The sequence below is a fragment of the Protopterus annectens genome, chromosome 1.part2 (genome assembly GCF_019279795.1).
Source record: "Protopterus annectens isolate FY-2018-M chromosome 1.part2, PAN1.0, whole genome shotgun sequence".
NCBI classification, from domain to species: domain Eukaryota; kingdom Metazoa; phylum Chordata; order Ceratodontiformes; family Protopteridae; genus Protopterus; species Protopterus annectens.
In genome coordinates this window covers 453,837,584-453,856,264 of record NC_056727.1, presented here as the reverse complement: position 1 = coordinate 453,856,264, position 18,681 = coordinate 453,837,584, and the positions used below count along the sequence as shown (strand labels likewise).

Genomic DNA, 18,681 nt, shown 5'->3' with positions numbered 1-18,681 from the left:
AGTTCCCTCACCCCCTTTAAGCCAGAAGGAACTGGGTGGGCAAAAAATATACCACTGGATGTCGCCTAAGTTCTCATTACAAGAAATTAAACTAGATATAGTACAGTCATGTCAACGAGTACCTACGGTTTGAGGTGTTATGACTATGCTATTAATGGCCCCTCTGGATCAAGCAGCCCAGTATTAGCCTGTGAATCTGTAACTAAAAGCTTTAAGTTGCAAGTTGTATGTATACATGCTGTTTCAGACAGGAAGACGGTAAAGCTAACAACGAAAAAAAGAAGCTTGCGGTTTCTCCAAGTAAGAGGAGAAACACGTGGGACACTAGGACTTACTACCGTACAAGGGGCGGAGGCGCTATACTTCCACGTTCCAACACAATCCATAAAAAGACTAACAGATCTCATCTAACAAACAGTTGGCTTGATTCTTTCAGTAATGTACCCACTCCAATGGAACAGTTTGAAGTTTCTCCTACCTACAAACCAAATTACATCATTAAACTCAAACAGCTCAACTATAAAAAAAGCACTATCCAAGCAAGATGCAAGGAACACCTTAAAAGCAATAAAGTAATATACCAGGTACAGCTACACAAACGTGCATATTAGGATTTCTGAACTAATTAACCAAAATCTAATAGGATATCATAACCGAATACAAAGCAGTTACACTATAATATAGCCGTTTATTTGAATGTCAACACTTACATGTTATTAATTTAAACAAGTCATCACAGGTAAACGCTCGTAAAGTAGTCATTTCAAATAAGAAATCTTCAACTAGCTCCTGAAAGTTAGAAATAAGCAAAACGCTTAACTATCTTGGCACAGGAAGTACAACATAATATTACTTCCGGGCGAAACACGTGAATAAATTACTTCCTAAATACAATAAATGCCAAACCATTGCAAACGTGTCTTTAGGGGACATAATTGGGCGAAATTGAAGTATGTTGACCCACCAGATGCGCAGTAGCAAGCCCCTCCCAAACCCCGCCTCCGAGCATTTTGACTGAAAGAAACCCCGCCCCCGTTTGATTGAAAGATGCCACCATAACACAAGGTAATGCAGATCTGCAAACAGAAAACGTTATACGTGTATTCAAATCACCAAAACAAAAGGTAATTGCACAAAAAAAATAGATTATAAAGAAAACATTGTATGCATAACATAAAAAACGCAGATGTCATTGCTGTGAAATCATTTTTTTATTTCGCAAATCGGTGCGCAAGTACTGTTTGTACAGTTGCATTTATAAACAGAAAACACTGTACGCATCTCATTTTTCAATTGAGCCTTCTAAAGACTGTGTGGTTTTCTGGCAAATCACTGATGATTTGCACTTACTGAAGAATACTACACATTGGAGGTTGCTAAGATAGACAGTTAGCCCAGTAATGGCTTTTAGGTTTATGACACCAAGATTAAAAACCTTTCCCTATTTCTTTGGCCCCCTACACATATCATTGGAGACTTTGTCCACGGTTCTTGCATTAAGAAGTTGAGCGGTAGGAGGATGAAGTGACAAGACCGGGAAAACATGTCAGTAAAACCTGATGTCATGTGATACGACCATCCATTCGGTACTGTCACAATATTCTAACTACCTAAATCTGAGACCACACTGTAATGCTGTGAGGCATTTCTGTCCACAGGCACACACTGACAATGGGGACAAACGAGTTTGAAAAATACAGACTTGCGGTGGGTGTGATTCACGTTATATCGTGAAAAAAAAAAAAACAAACAGAAATCCTCCTCTTTCCAAATATGTCCAAATTCATTAGGGTCAGTCTGTTAACATTTGTAATGCTGTGAGGCATGCATGGGGAAAAAGGCTTTGTAAAAACAGGAACATCTGCTGTAAATGTGAGCATGTGGTTAGACAAAGATTAATGGTACTTCTCCATAAACATTTCACGGCAACAGTTATGTTTGCTGATGAGGCAGAAGCAAAGTGTCAAAGTCATGTCCGTACTTCAATCTCCACATATACTCGTCTAGAACTGGGACAGTAGGACCACTTTATATAGAGAAAATGAAGATCATACAACAATTTGCTGCCTGCATGTTAAGGATGTGTCAAACGCTAACATTTTCAGATATTAACAGTGCATTTTGATGTGATAATGACTCTATGCAACAATGGGGTAGGTTCATATTTAGCATAATGACTAGATGCAACACCTTCAACACCATGTTAATGTTATATTATTTGAATGGAAAGGCCATAAGCATGTCATTGCTGTTGTTAATCCCTGCCCTCCCACATGTCAATCATGGCGGACACACCCATTCCTGCACGAATTCCGTGGTGGGTTAATACACTTTAATTTTGCCTGATTTTGCTCCCCTGTTTTGTCACAGATTTCATGAGATACAAAGCAAAATCAGGAACATTTGGGAGCAGTCATACGTCTTAACCTCTTAGCACAAGAACTCTCAACAAAGCCCAAAATAATGGGGGAGGGGCCAAGGCTCCAAATTTAGAAAGTTGTTAGAATTACAAAATCTGAAGTAGTTTACTTCATTTGGTCTTCAACCTGTGGTTTACGTTTCCGTATCGGATCTGAGCCGGCAACTTTTACTAGCATCAGCTCCAAACTCCTCCTCTTATCCTTAATACACCACACCTCTACTGCCTTCCATCACCAGATCTCGTTTGCCATGAATTGCTTCAGCATCATGTCTTCTGAGCTCCAACTAGACAGTGGATTTAAAACCTTCATGAGTACATATTTTTTTCTAAATTTCTCTCAGTTAGTGTTAGTATAGGTCCCCTTTCTCCTCCCCTCATTTGGTACGTCAAGTGTTAGCGTTTTTAGGTACTTAGAGTAGCTTGTTCTGTGGTGTAGGTAGTAGCTTCCCCTCCCCCCACAGTGTTTTCTGTAGATGAGTGTGGTGAGTGGGTGTGTGTGTTATTTAGAAAGAACCTGCTTTTTATTAAGGTTAGCTTTCTAAAATACAGTATGGCTGAAAAGCTTGTTTTCAAGTGCGGCACAGAGTGTGGCCATAAGTTATCACCAGCGGATGGCCACACTCTGAGGGTTTTGTGCTTGGGCGTGGCCCACCTGAGTGTGGACTGTATTATTTGTGTGGGTTTCAACCCCCGTGCCCTAAAGGATAGGAAGGCCAAGTTGGCTCTCAAAGATCTTCTTCCTCCTTCTGACTCTGTTTCCTCGTCTCTGGCTTTGGTCACAGTGGCTGCTGTGGCCACCTCTCCCTTCTCTCTTCCTCTGGCTTCTCCTCCCTCCCAGGCTGGGACTCAACCTCCTGTACCAAAGCCTGTGGTAGCGGAGCAGAAGACAGGTAGAGAGAGAGGGAGAGAGAGTCGAAGACAAGGGAAAGGAGGAAGAGGTCCCCTGACCTCTCTTCTCCGAGTAAGAAGCCACAGATCCGTGACTCCCCTCGGCTCCGATCCCCAAAGTTTTCCCTGGAGCTGGAAGAGACACGTCCAGCCTCTTGGGCCTCGGTGCTCCGACCCGCCAGGTCAGAGTCCATGGCCTCATCACGGTCCACTCGCTCCTTGTTAGATATGGATCTGGATAAGATGATGAGGTGATTTATCCATACACAGATCCAGATGGGGTTTTTGCCAGCCCCCCCCCCCTTCTGGAGGTGGGAGCTCGCTTTCTTTCTTTCAACCCATTTCTCCGATCTGACCTTCGGGTTTGGAGTACTCGGATCTGTGGTTGGCTTTGGTCAGGGGGTCGGCGCAGATGGTACCTGCTTCCTCGATGCTGACAGCTGCCTGGAGCATTTCAGATCCAATCAGCTCAGATCCGAGCCACTCTCGGAGTGGGAGCTTGGGTGTCGGATCCGAGGGAGTGGAACCTTTTTCATCGGCTCCAACTTTTTTGGGCCAGGTTCCCTCCCTTGGAGCTCCATCCACCTCGGGCCTGGCTCCAATTCTTGCATCGGACCCAGGGAGATCTCCTTATTGGTTTCTCAGGAGGTTCGCTCTCCTTCGGCATTCGACGTGGTAGAAAGGGTTCTCTCCATCGGATGGAGACCCCTGACTGCCCCCTCAGACTCCTCCAAGATCCCCTCGGCTCTGTCTATGGTCCCCATCATTTTACCAGAGGGACAGCCCATGCTCGAAGAGTCCCAGACGGTTCCCCCGTGGAACAAATGGCTTGCGAGCACCCCCCAGAGACCCCCACCGGAGATATGCCTCACAAGCATACATGCAAGAGGAGGCACTTGGACTCCCCCTGAGTCCCTCATCGAGGACACAAACTTAGATGATGGAGAGGGTTCCCCAAGGTCACCTCCCACTGATGTCTCCTTTGACGATATCATGGAGATCCTGCACCAGCGGGGAGGTTGGTCTGCCCCCAAACCTTCTTCTGATGAGTCTGTGTTCTTGGAGGCTTTTGGCATGGGCCCATCTACTTCCCGTGTGTCCCCTGAAGCAGATCATTTGGTGGATCTGGTCACCTCATGGGCATGGAAGGAACCAGACACCATGGAACCTATTCCAAAGCGACCTGACAAAATCCTAAGCCCCCCCCATAGATAGGTCATCTTGGAATAAGGGCTCTCCCATGGATGCCATGGTGGTAGCAGCAGCCACTAAGAAGGAACTTGCCCAGGAGAGTTCCTCGGTCTACCCTCCTGACTGAGAGTCACGGATGATGGACCACCTAGGGAAGCAAGTGTACACTTCAGCTACCATTTCGACTAGGGCACTGAACTACTTGGCCCATGTCACTAGACTCCAACGGGACCTGATAAAGGAGCTGGAGGAGTCTCCCCCAAAGTCCATATCACAGGGGTACAAGGCTTCATTCTCCATGAGGATGGCCACTTTAAAAGCAGTATCTAACATGTCCATGCGACTCCTCTCCCATGCTACGGGAGGAACTGCTAGGGTGGCTGGGTCAGGCATGTCCATGAGGCGTAACGCCTGGCTCAGATTATGTCAATTTTCCAAACCCTTCAAGGCATCATTTGCCAATGCCCCTTGTGACAGTTCTACACTCTTCGGTAAGACCGTCAAGGAGGCATTAGTCCAGAGTGAAAAGGACAGGAAGACCCTATCTGCCATCGGGATCTGCTTCTCTAATCCTCAAAGGTCCTTTTCCCAGAACCAGAGGGAGCAAAAGAAGATGTGGTTTCAGAAGTCACAGTATTCCCGGGACACTCAGGGCTCTTCTTCCCCCAGAGTCGGAGGGGGACAGAATGGATGCCGGCCCAGAGGCAGAGGGGTCCGTGGAACTTTGGGTCTCTAGAACCTTTCTCAGACAGACCTGAGCAGCAACCCTGAGGGGTTGCTCAACTGCTCTACTATGGAGACAGTTGGGGATGATTGTCCTTGCACCCAGCGGCATACGAGTCCATAACAATGGACCGCTGGGTGCTTCAAATCATATCCAGAGGATACTCTATCCCCTTCGTGGGTTCCCCCATATCTCCCAGTAACCTCCCAGATGTACCACCCATGCAAAGGGAGGCAGCAGCACAGGAAATTTCCAAGCTGCTAGAAAAATGAGCCATCGAAACCTTCCCCCCAGATCAGTCTGGATCGGGCTTTTACTCCAGGTTCTTTTTGGTGCCAAAAAAAATGGGGGACTTAAGGCCCATTCTAGACCTCTCTACCCTGAACCTGTCAGTTGCCAAAGAGAAGTTCCAGATGGTCACGTTACAGTCCATCATGCCATACCTGCAAGAGAGTGACTGGATGTGCTCATTAGACCTCCAGGATGCTTACTATCACATAAAAATGCACAGAAGCTCCAGGAGGTTCCTCTGCTTCCAGCTAGGAGTCAATCATTATCAGTTTCAAGCCCTACCCTTTGGTCTCACCACAGCCCCCAGGGTGTTTACAAAGTGAGGGTGGTGGTAACGGCTCACCTGAGGCTTCAAGGGATTCACGTCTATCTGTACCTGGACAACTGTCTTCTCACTGCTCCCACCAGATGTCTATTTCCCAAACCAGGGATTATTTCCTGACTCTTGCCCTGCATTTGGGGATCACAATCAATGCATCCAAATCTTTCCTAGATCCTGTACAGGTGATAGACTACACTGGTGCCAGGATAGATACTCTTCAGTGAAAACTATTCCTGACCTCGGAGAGAGTCCAAAACCTGAGAATGCATGTCTCCCTGATCTACTGCTCTCATCTTCCAATGGTGGAATCTGTGTTGGGGGCCCTAGGCTTGATAGCGGCGACCATAACTCTTCTCCTGTCTGCTCGGTTACACATGAGAATTCTACAGTGGACTACAGCAGTACAATGGTCCCTGTTGGAACTACCATTGACATATCCAGTTCAACTCAGTCGAGTCTGTTGGTCATCCCTCATATGGTGGATGAGCTCTCTGGATGTTTTAGAGGGACGACCCCTTGTTCTAGCCCCAGTCTAAACCACAGTGATCATGGATGCCTCCCAACTCGGGTGGGGGAGCATTGTTCAGGTAAGACAGTCCAAGGCCTGTGGTCCCCCATAGAGACCAGCTTGAATATAAATGTCTTAGAGATGAGGACAGTCCTTCTAGGGTTGCAGGCCCTTCATGCCTTTGTTCCCCTGGGGATCATTGCTATTCAGTCAGACAACATGTTAGTGGTCTGGTGTATCAACAAACAGGGAGGGACCAGATCTTATCCCCTTTGTTGCGAGGCCATGAGAGTGTGGGAATGGGCAATCTCCACTGGTCGCTTTCTCATTGCAATGCACATTCCGGGACAGTCCAACATCCTAGCGGAGAGGCTAAGTCAGATCATTCTGATGCCTTACAAGTGTTCTCTGAATCTGTCGGTAGCAGAACAGATCTTCAGTGAATGGGGTCAACCTTGCTGCAATCTCTTCACATCTCCTTCCAGTGCAGCAAGTTTTTCGCTCTGAACCCCCTGCCGGAGGAGTCCCCCAGAGATGCTCTAGTTCATGCTTGGCCTCCCGGTCTTCTGTATGCTTACCCACCAGTACCTCTCATTCTGAGGTTTCTACAGAAAGCTCATTGACTGGGGAGCAAAGTGATCCTCATTGCCCCGTTCTGGCCTCATGAGGTATGGTTTCCCTTCCTTTGGTCTCACCTTCTGGCTCCACCTTGGATCCTAGATCCCATTCAGGATTTAATTTTACACTCTTCGGGGGTGCCTCATCCGAATCTGAACAGCCTGAAGCTCACAGATTGGCTGCTTCAGTTCCTGTGATTGATAGGACTCCTGGACTATCCTCCTCAGATCTATTTTGATGGCTGCTCATAAGTCATAACCAGGAAGGTTTATCGCAGCAAGTGGGAACGTTTTTCCTTTTGGGCCTCTCAAAGGAGTTTAGACCCTTTCATGGCTCCTATTTCTGCCATTCTTGATTTCCTAGCTGATATTTTTCAACACAGAGCTAGTTCTTCTACTGTCAAAGTTCAGTTGGCTGCCATGTCTCATTTTCATGTAAGCTAAAATTCTACCTGTTTTGCCTCTTGCAGACTGTGTAAAGCCTTTATCAAAGGCACCTTTTTGTTACGCCCCCCCCACGGTCAAAGATCCTGTTCCCCCATGCAACCTTACGATGGTTCTTCAATCTTTGATTGCTCTGCCTTTCGAGCCTGCCGCAGCTGCAGATCTAAAATGTTTATCTTGGAAAACAGCTTTTCTGGTGGCTGTTACCGCTGCAAAAAGGGTTTCAGAATTACAGGCCTTGTCCATCAAAATTCCTTACATGACTTTTTATAAAGATGGGGTTTCCCTTCGAACCAATCCATCTTTTCTTCCTAAGGTGGCGTCCCCAGACCATCAATTTGTCTGCGTTTTTTACTAACAAGACGGAATACAAACTCCACATGTTGGATGTTCATAGACAGTTATGATTTTATTTACACAGGACAAAAAATTTCCGTAAATCTGATCAATTGTTTGTATCCTTCTATAAACCCTTTTTGGGGAACCTATCTTCAAGGTCACTATACCTAGATGGATTTCTTCTTGCATCCTGCAGGTCTATAACGACAGAGGTATGTCTTCTCCAGGTCAGGTGAAAGCTCATTCCACTAGGTCCATGGCTACGTCTGCCGCTTTTTGGTCTAGAGTGTCTTTGGATGATATTTGTTCTGCAGCTACTTGGTCCTCATCTCATACGTTTATTTCTCATTACAAATTGGATTTGACTTCCAGAAGGAGAGCATCGTTTGGTTCCATGGTGGTCCGGAATATCCTTCCACAAGAGCCTCCCAGGAGTTTTAGTAGCTGGGGACTCTGGCCCACAGGTTGAAGACCAAATGAAGTAAACTACTTCAGATAAAGAAGTTATGTACTCACCATAACGTTCCATCAGAGTAGTTGTACTTCATTTGTCTTCAACCGTCCCTCCCTCCTTCCCCTGGACCTTGGCATATGATTAGCCTACGGGCTGCAGTATAGGTCACAAGTAAATCTTTCAGGTCAGGTTCTTAGTATAAGTTCAGCAAACTCGATCTGGGGATGGAAGGCAGTGGAGATGTATTATGGGTAAGGGAAGGAGTTTGGAGCTTGGTGCTGATGCTAGTAAAAGTTGCCGGCTCGAATCCAATACGGATCCATAAATCACAGGTTGAAGACAAATGAAGTACAACTACTCAGATGGAACGTTATGGTGAGTACATAACTTCTTTTTTTGTGTTAACATGCATTTTCTAATGGATGTAAAGTCTGAAATGGTTGCTAGAATTACACGTTTTGTGTTAACATGCATTTTCTAAAGGATGTAAAATCTGAAATACAAATGTCTGTTATTATTTAATGACTGTAATTCTCAGCAATTTGCTAGAAAACCACAAACTTATGAGGAACAGTTGAAGACTATGAGGCAAAAGTCTGGATAGTTGAAAGCATACCTCGCAACTCAGCAGTTTTTCACAGAATGTCCAGATTTTTACCTCATATTTTTTGGTCTGTTTCTCATAAAATTAGTGGTTTTCTGGCAAATCTGTTAGGACTGAAGTCACTTAATAATGACACACATTTGAGTTTCAGACTTCATATCCTTCATAAAAATGCATGCTAACACAAATCCTGTTATTCTCCCAACTTTCTAAGTTAATAAGAGTGATATTTAAAAAAAAAACATTGTTCATATTTTTGGACTTCTGTCTCCCCATTAACGTAGGCTTTGTCCAGATTTCTTGTGCTAAGAGATTGAGAGGTATGTTTTGGGAGATATATTATTTATTTGTTAAACCAGGACCTTTTTCAGAAAGCCCAGGAACACTCTGGTTAAGTCACTTGCTCAGAGTTGCACAATACAAGGGACAGGGACTTTTATCATTTTTAACAGTAGTAACAGTTTGAGGTGATAACTGAGAACACTGAACCTTGCTTAACCACTTCACTCGATATTATGGATCTGCACTTATGTTTAGTCCAGTGTTCTCCATTGTAAAGTAAAAAAAAAACAATAAAATAAAATAGTTACGTAGTGTAAAACTATTAGTTCAAGCATCTGGATGTCAGCCCACATGACTGTGGCAGGTATTTTGTAAGTGTACTGACAGGTATCCAGTGTTTTAAAATACATGTATTTAATACATTAATGGGATTTGCGAAAGGGCTGCTTTAAAAGGTGGTAGATAAGGCACCTCAGATTGCAAGTTAGCTTAACTAACAAATTGCCTAGAGCTTCAATAAGAAGACTCTGGTTTTATCCCCACATCATGTCTTTCTACACTGATTTTATTCATAGCATTCCCCTGTTTTTCAAAAAAAAAACCCTGATGTTATCCATCATCACTTTTCAATTGTTATAGAAATACATGTACAACATAAGTTTAGACCCCCATCGTATAGCTTTTGAGAATGGAGATCGCTTCCCCCCACTCATCTCTACCTTTCAATATTCAGTGATTTTCTTTCCTGAATATTCAAAATGCTCCAGCAAGGGATTAAGGGGGAAGAGTGGAAAACCTCGTCCTTGCATGGTGTATGATGGCCGACTTAATTAAATGACACTCTGCATGCATTCTAATAGTGAATGAGAAGTGACAGTACTGCTTAACAGCTTTGTAAGTTCACCCTGGCATGACTGACCTGTACTTCTTGTAAAAGAGGGCAAGGTCTAAATGTGTGCCGGCAAAGCTTAAATGATTGCTAGCCCAGTTGCTTTATAGTTTCTATGATTCTGTGATATATATCATATTCATTGGAACATGTAACATTGTGGCAATAGCAGAAGATAACTTCTTCTGGGTATCTCATAATATTTCCCAGGAAACTGTCATACTTGGTGACAGCAAACATTGAGGGTCCCTATCAGCATCTCAAATGATGACAATATCGAAGATGATATTGTCGCATCGAGAATGCCGAAAGGGCAGAATGTCGAACGGGTAAATGGAAATCTTTGTAAGGGGAGATTTCCATTTACCTCAATGTAGTGCAGTCTTAGAGTTGGTATATTTAAGTAGCGGGGGTGCAGGGGGGCTTGCCCCCCTGCCTACACCCTTTAGTTTCTTTTTGTTGCTTATGTGTTTTTTCTCGGCATTTGAAAATTGGATAGTTTGATCATGTCAGTTCGACATTTAGTGATTCGAACTATTCAATTTTCGAAATGCTGATATAGACCCAACATTGAGTGTCAACTAATTAACCTTAGTATCCCATGAACCTAGACTGTTTCACCCAGGTTATCTCCTCCCCTACAAGAGCTAGCAAAAGCAGGGATAGACAATCCACATTAGACTGGATACTCACTACAAGGCCTAATAAAATAAGCACCTCTGGATGCTTACCTGATCCATTCAGTGACCACCTTTCAACTTTGGCGGCTTTGTTAACAAAACAGTGTTATATAATGAGATACACAACCTATCCACAATTAATAAAAACATTTTTATTGCTAACTTAACCAACTTTAATTGGACTATGTTAAACAAAAATTGCCTCTGGATGATGCAGTTTTCAAATTCAGTACAGTATTTCTCAGTATACTAAATGACCTAGCCCCAGTAAGAACAAAAAAGAACTGTCAAACTAGAACCATGACTAGCTAAATAAAGCAAACAACTAATGGTATGGAGAGATAAAGCCTGAAAAGATTAGTCCGAAAACAAAACTGGAAATAACCATGCACAATTTAGACATTTGAGAAATATAGCTAAACATCAAATTAAATCTGACAACCAGTCCTATTATATTAATCTCCAGCTCAAGCATAAAAAAATCCAAAATTATTCTGTACCTCAATAAAGAATCTTCTTCATCCAGATGTCATTATCATACCCTCTCCAACTATGAGTAACAACAACGGCCGCACTACCAATCAGTTGAACACCCATTTCATGCAAACAGTTATTTCTTTATTCAAGGACAGTTCATTTTCCCCTTTCTATCCCTACAAGTAAGAAAACAAATCATCTGCATTCACTTTTAAACCTGTTCCAATTTCAGTTGTTAGAAAACATCTCAGTCTGAAACTAATCACCCTGGCCACATACAGTCATACGGTGAATTTATTAAAATTGCAGGAGATGTATTGAACTACCCGGCTCCAATCTGTACACCTTGAGGTCCCCTATCAACTAACATTTTTCAAGCAGGCTTTTCATGAACCCCATTAGTGTATTAAGTACCTGTATTTATGAAAGGTTGCTTACTGGTCAGTACACTTAAATTTGGGCCAATGTCCATTTATGCCTTGCTAGTACCCACTTAGATCTTAATAAACAGACAAATTAAAACACGTACAGATTTCTCCAACTACAGATCAATACCTGGCTTATCTCCTCTGTTAAAAGTTCTAGAAGAATGCATCCACTCATGACTCTTCAAATATTTCACTGATTACAACCTCCTTTCCAAAAGCTCAACATGGATTCTGTCCATGTCACAGCATAACTGTCCTTCTTAACTTCACCAATACCATTAATCTCTACAGGAATGCATGTGGCCTAGTATTAGTATCATCTCTGTCTTCCTTGATATCTCCAAGGCATTTGACACAGTTTCCCACCAAAAACTCGTAAAAGAAATCTCTTCCTTAGGCTTCAATCCCTTATCTGCCTCTTCATTCTATAGTTATTTATATAATAGATTGCAAGATGTAAAATGGCAATAAGATTTCTGACCCTTCCTGCTCATCTCTGAAGAGATCTCTTAGGTCCTCTGCTTTTTAACATTTTTGTAAATAATCTTCACATTAAAATCAAACCAACATAGTGCAATAATACACAAGCAACTCTGCAATTATTTGCTGAGCTCCACCCCTTTCAAAGGGGTCTATATTATTTCAGTGAATTCTTAAAAAAGTGAATGCTGATCGATTGACCTTATGTAAGCGAAAGCTTACAATCTCAAACTGTCAGATCAGCGATTTTTTTCTTAGAGAAAAAAATCGCTGATCCAAAACACACACACACACAACACAAGCACACCAAACAAACAGAAATCCACACACATACACCTAAAATCTGACACTTAACCCTACACTAAACCATGAACACACCACTAACTATCCACTTACCTTAGCCCAAACCCTAACCCTAAGGTCCGTCGCTATCACACACTCACCTTATCCGCTCGCTAACTCACCTAAATCTGCCCTAACCCTCACGTCCACACAATCGCACCCATACTTAACCCGAGCCCTAACCCTAACTCACCTAACCCACCCTAACACTCACATCCACACAATCTCACACATACCTGAATCCGACCTGCAACTTTCCACCGCAGCACTGAAAATACCAAAGCAACAGAAACGGACAACCAAATTCTTTTCCTAGGAAAAAATTTGAGTTTCTGTTGCTTCGATATTTTTAACTTTCGCTAAAATAAGGTCGATCAATCAGCGTTCGCTTGTTTAAGCATTCGCTGATCTAATGTAGACCCTATCTAAGCTACAGTAAATCATCCGAAAGTCTTTTTTCTATTGAATTGTGGATTACTAACTCTCACTTACTCCAAATCCAAATAAAACCAAGTTAATGCTGGTTTTACCAAAGTAATCGTTAGGCCAAAGGTATAACTTTCATATAAAATCAGCAAGATCACCACAACAGAAATAGTGCCTCACAATAAATTACTAGGAATCCCAATGAAAATACAACACTTGATTAACATTTTCTACAAGCCATTAAAAAAACACCAGAAACTAAGCTTTCTTTACAAAGATAACCCCTACTTTTTGTACACAGCTAGGATAACTATTGCCTGTTCTTGTTTCTTTCCATCTCTCCTTTATCTATCACAACTATAAGATGAAAATGGATGCATGCTACAATAAGATAACAAAATCTACTGTCAACTTCTCTTACAAACCCACCATTGTCTGGCCCCAAAACAACTAAACTGGATTGAACTTCCACACTGCCTACCCTTCACATAACTCCGTACAGCCTACAACCCAGTCATAAACCTGGAAATTGTCCTTCATGACACAGACTTTGTCCCATTATTCACCAAGTAGGGATTTATGCTCAAACAAAAAAAAAATAATCATTAGTAAACCAAACAGTACTGCAAGAGAGACTCACCCTACTTTAATTATGGCTTAAGACTTTGAAACACCATCTTACTCTACTTAAGACAGATAGACAAACTTAAGCCATTTAAAGTAAATTTTAACCAATACTTAAGTTCTGGCTATGTGCCTGCTCAACATCTAATTAATTCTGCACGCATACACCCCCTATAGATAAGTAACCTACCCAAAGCTGTATATTCACACAATGGCAACCAGTTTTGCATAATATCACTTTCTCTTCCATGCCTCTCTATGCTTGTCCAACTCTTTCCTCAGAAAATCTAGTTATGGAAAATCTACTTCTATTAGTTAATATGCAACATAAAATAGATACAATATTTTATGTTTCATTTTTTGTGTAGTTACTAATTATCCTCTTTGTGTAGTGAAGTCTTATACTATCTTTATGTAGTTGCAGTGTTACAGTTGTGGAGCATTTCTCTGTGAGCCTCCACTGAAACTGGGCACTTGCTCAGTTAGGCTTTCCTGGTCAACAAATGCAAAGAAATCAACTAACTGATACTTAATAACATAATGCAGTGTTACATGATAGTTTTGATTTTGTGTATTTTTTTACGCTGTTAGTTTAAAAAATAAAACACCTTTTAATGAAATATCATGGGGGAGCAGGGGGTATAAAGCTTGTGTCTTGTGATACTGAAATGCAACAGCCAAATTACACGATTGAGCAATTATGGTATATGTTGGATAATGATGTGTACATATTTTGACTTTTTAATTATTGCTGTTATTATTGTATTGGTACTGTATTATTATTGTGTTAAGATAGAGCAGTTAACTCATGGATGTGTGTGCCTGTCAGTCATCCATTGTTAGAACTAATGTTTATGGGACTTGGGTGGGGGCTTGCTACTGAGCATCAGATGTGGTGCTTCTTTGAGACATGATCCAGTTACCTATAAATGTCATAAACTGTTTTCTAAAATATAGGCTAACCATCTTGTTTCATACAGTAACAGTTTTGACAAGTTCCTCACCAAATAGTTGTAATAGAACCTTCTGAACATTTTCAATTTAAAATATCACACCCGCACTTAAAAAAAGTTTAAATGCAGGGATGTAAGCTTCATGCTTTCATGCTTCCTGATAATTTATGCAAGACCTTGTCTGTTTTGGTGTATACATAGCAAAACTTGAGAATTAAACAAAAACATAGTTTCAAAAGTAGGAGGTACTAGAACTTTTTAACTGTTAATGAAAGCAAAGAAGAAGGAAATACAAAGAAAATTGTTAAGTTTGATTTTCATCGCTGGGTTTGTGTGCAGATTGGGATGTTGTATTGCATGTAGATTTACTAATATTTTAGGTCGACGATGATGAACAAATGGACAGTTTGACTGTCTGATTTATATTTCTGCAATTTGAATCTTAGTTGAATGTTATCCATACAACTAATTAGGGTCACAGAATTATTAACTATTTTCATGTCTCAAATTAGTTATTATTATTGTTTCCTTAAACAGTTGTCCTGGTGGGGGTTGTAGTGGTTGCAAACTGAACTAGACGGACTGGACTTCCATATTCCTAGCAAGATCCTTTTGTTCTTTCTGTTGGATCCACAGGCATTATCAGGCAAACTGAGAGACAAAATCCATGCAATGCATTTTTGATCTATCCTGGGGCTTCCTTCCAGTGAACTATGTCTGGTATCATCCTCAAAAGGTATCCAGATCACCTATCCTGACTCCTCTCAACATGGGGGACACATGGCTGCATGCCAAAGTCCTCCTAGCTATATCACAGTGAGTGACTCTGGTACCCTTTAAAGGAATTTTATTTCTGCTGTATCTGTCCATATCTTTACCTTTTTAATCATGATCACATGTGAAGGTGGAGGCATAAACTTACTTTTTAATTAAATGACTGCTACAGGCAGAAAAAAATATATATATATTAATTATCTTGCATTGAAGTTCTACACAGACAAAACCTTCTAACAGCACATTAATGACTTATTATTACTTAATTTTTTTCTAACCCTGAACTTCATCACAGGGCAGACATGCTGAGATGATTTTGTTTTCTTGGACATATACTTTTTGCCCTTAATGCACTGTGTGAACACAATTTATGAGATGACCATGGCCTGGTATGTCTTGTCAGATCACAGTCTCATTCACTTAGAAGTGAAGTGGTGAAAAATGCTGTCTAGTTTGAGAATCTTCAGGAAAAAAAAAGTATGTGTTTTTAGTGTGTCTTGCATATTGGTTTCCTATATGCATGGTATACCCTGTTTGAAAAGTTCTTGCAAAAGAAGAAAAATAAATAATTAAATGACAGCAATTAAAAAGGTGATATTTTGTGAGTTTCAGGTCCTGTCTTTCTTCTTTGAGTCAGCCAGAGTGGTATATTTCCTACTTGTAAAAGCTCAGATAATTAGTAAAGTTTTTGTCAATGGTTATCAGATTTATTCACAATGCTTATTGGGTTTGCAGCCACAGTGAAGGAAAGGATGTAGTTTTATGTGGTAGCACAAAGCCAGAGGGTTGTGTATTTTTAACTTGAATAGCTTTATGGCCACATTGGCTGTGAAATTACAAAAAAAGAGTTACAGGTACAATGTTTTATGTTTTCCTTGAAAACAAAAAAAAAGTCAGATGTGACAGGCAAAATTATACAAGAGCCAGGAGGCAGATTCCTAAAGAAATTATCATGACATTTCATTTAGCTCCAACATGGTGTGCACAAAGGATGCTGACTAGGACATATATGCAACAAGGGGAAGAACCACCTAGTCATGCTGTTTTTTTTTTTTTCATGGAGGGGTTCTCTGTCATTGGCAGACCATCACCTCTACCTCCCTGACCACCTAGTTGCTCCATTCATTCTCCTTTGTCTACTAGGATTAAAGCTTAGGTTGACTGGGAAGAGAATGTCATACAGTGGCTTGATGGATTTTTGTGTGTTAACTCCATGTGTCAGTTCCTGGCTCACTTTCAGGTTCTGTCCATCAGAGGCAAGTGACACACTGTATATGGTGACATGATCTCCTGGGTACCATCCTCTATGGCTGTGCAGTAGGGCACTACAAAGCTGTGCTCCACCTTTGCATAATATTCATTACCTCCTCTGTGTGATCCTGCCTCTCCTGACCTGGTAAGAACTCTGCTGTGCCCTCTGGAACCCCAGTAACATAGAGGCTACTCTCCTTCTTGAAACTGATTCCCATCCCTCTCAGATTGAACCCCAAGTGCCTAGGTCATAGGCAGGACTCCTTCTTGTATACTGTGAATCTAACAATTCATGTTTGTTTAGTATGTGAAATTATAGGAATCTTTCCCTAGGGATAGATGTACACTCCGGGGAAAGGAAATGTATTTCAGAAGTAGTCATCCTTTAAGAGCTTCATCCTATGACTCATTCATCTTTTGTTTCCACTACTGTATTTCCTTATAACACCTGCAGCATTGCCACCACTGCACTAATCCTCTGATCAGTCTCACAAACAGAAACCTATAATTAAAAGTGGAAAGGGATGATGATGATGAAATGGGTGGGGGGCTCATGAAACAAGGAGAGACTGGGATGTTGGATGCAGATCCTTAAGGAGAATAACAATAACTGTACAGAATATCATAATCATAGCAAAAAGTATTCTAAGAAATAAGCCAACATAGGAATGGAGAAAGGAGATTCTGTCAACAGGGGTGACTGCACTTAGGGATGCAGACAATAGGTAAGAGGGGGCTGAAATTTATTGGAGAAAACTGGTAAAAGAACCAAGGTATTGGGAGCAAATAATTAGGAAGGTAAAGGTAACAGAATGGGAAGAGGCCAAGAACGTACTTGGACTGCATCCTAGACAGTGTCTTCCCTATCAAGGATTGATATCAGAGTATAGGCAAATAGAAAGAAATAGGGGATCCAAGTGAAAGACCAGAACTGGCAGAGTTTTTAGTAGAATCTAGTACAGAAGCTACTGTTAAAAAAGTAATCATTAATACAGCATATAAACTATTGCATGATAACTACAAGAATCAATCAGAGGAGGTTAGAAAGGATTGAGAAGATATATTGGATAAGCAATTCACAAAGAAACAATGAGGGATGTATGTACTACTCCAAAAAATATGCAACAAAGTCTAGAAGATTTAGAATCTTTGATTGAAAGTGTTTACATAGATATTTTCATACCCCAAATAATTTTTCCTCCAGTAGATAGCAAATGTTGGAGGCATGATAGGAAAGAAAGAGATCTGGAAGTGTAATGAGTTGGCAGACTTTAAAGATTCCCTGCAGGCTACTGTGTCAGAGATATTAGGTGAGCAAATTTGTGTAACTAAGGAAATGATTTTTTGAGCTATGATACAGAATTGGAATTGCCTAGACATAGTAAGGCCTTGCTGATAATTGTGGTGGCTGTCAAAAAAGCAATTAGTAGAAAATGGAATTCAAAGTCAAGTCTAAACCAACTGTACTAGAAATAGTGAATATAGTAACATAAATAAAACAACTGATTTGGGATCTTTAGAAAAGAATAGGAGCAAACTACATAGAAAAAATGGGAATTGTAAAAACAATACATGTAGAGGAGGAATGAGGTTTAAAAGAAAGCAGGATTTGGATGAGCTGTGTAATGTTTGACTGACAATGACTGGATAGATTATAAGTGATGTATAATGTTTGCAACTAAATTATGTCAATATGGTTTGCAAACTGTAATGTTTGCAACTAAAATGTCAGTGTGGTTTGCTTTCATTTATATAAATGTATGTTTGCCTGTGTTATACATAATAATTTAATAAATATGTTTCTTGTTTAAAACATCCTCTGACCAATCTCCTGATCCCCTCTTTTCTTTCTCATGAACACGATCTCAAAGTACCTGAATATAGCTGCTGTCCTCATGAGATTGTGACCTTATTGTGATGGTGAGGTTTTTGTATTCTTGACATCCTTATAGCTTTGTTATCTAGAGCTTTATGCTTCTAACTAAGGTCACCCTTGGCAAATTGGTCTAAGAGGAGTGTCCCAAAGAACACTGATCTAGAATGATCCTATGATGTTTCATTAAACATTATGAGAATTATACCTGGAACAAGAATACCATAACTCACCTCTGAAGCTAGGCTTGGGGATAGTATTTACTGGCAAATGTTAGATCCATAGGTGACCCTCATAGTCCATCTGACTGAGTCCAAATAACTGTGTAGAGCCCCCTTGTTAGCTCACCACCCACAAGCTGAAGTGATAAGCAAGAGTGAAACAGATGAAGATAGATT

At 41.1% G+C, this 18,681-nt stretch overlaps 1 protein-coding gene across 1 annotated transcript in view; it reads left to right on the top strand.

The window, feature by feature from the left end:
* Positions 1 to 710: 710 nt before the first annotated feature.
* The window catches only part of CD93 (CD93 molecule), a 193,163-nt gene continuing 175,192 nt past the window's right edge, over positions 711 to 18,681 (top strand). The window contains exon 1 of the transcript XR_006362845.1: positions 711 to 1,124. The gene's annotated coding sequence lies outside the window, so the exon portion shown is untranslated. The remainder of the gene's footprint in view (positions 1,125 to 18,681) is intronic.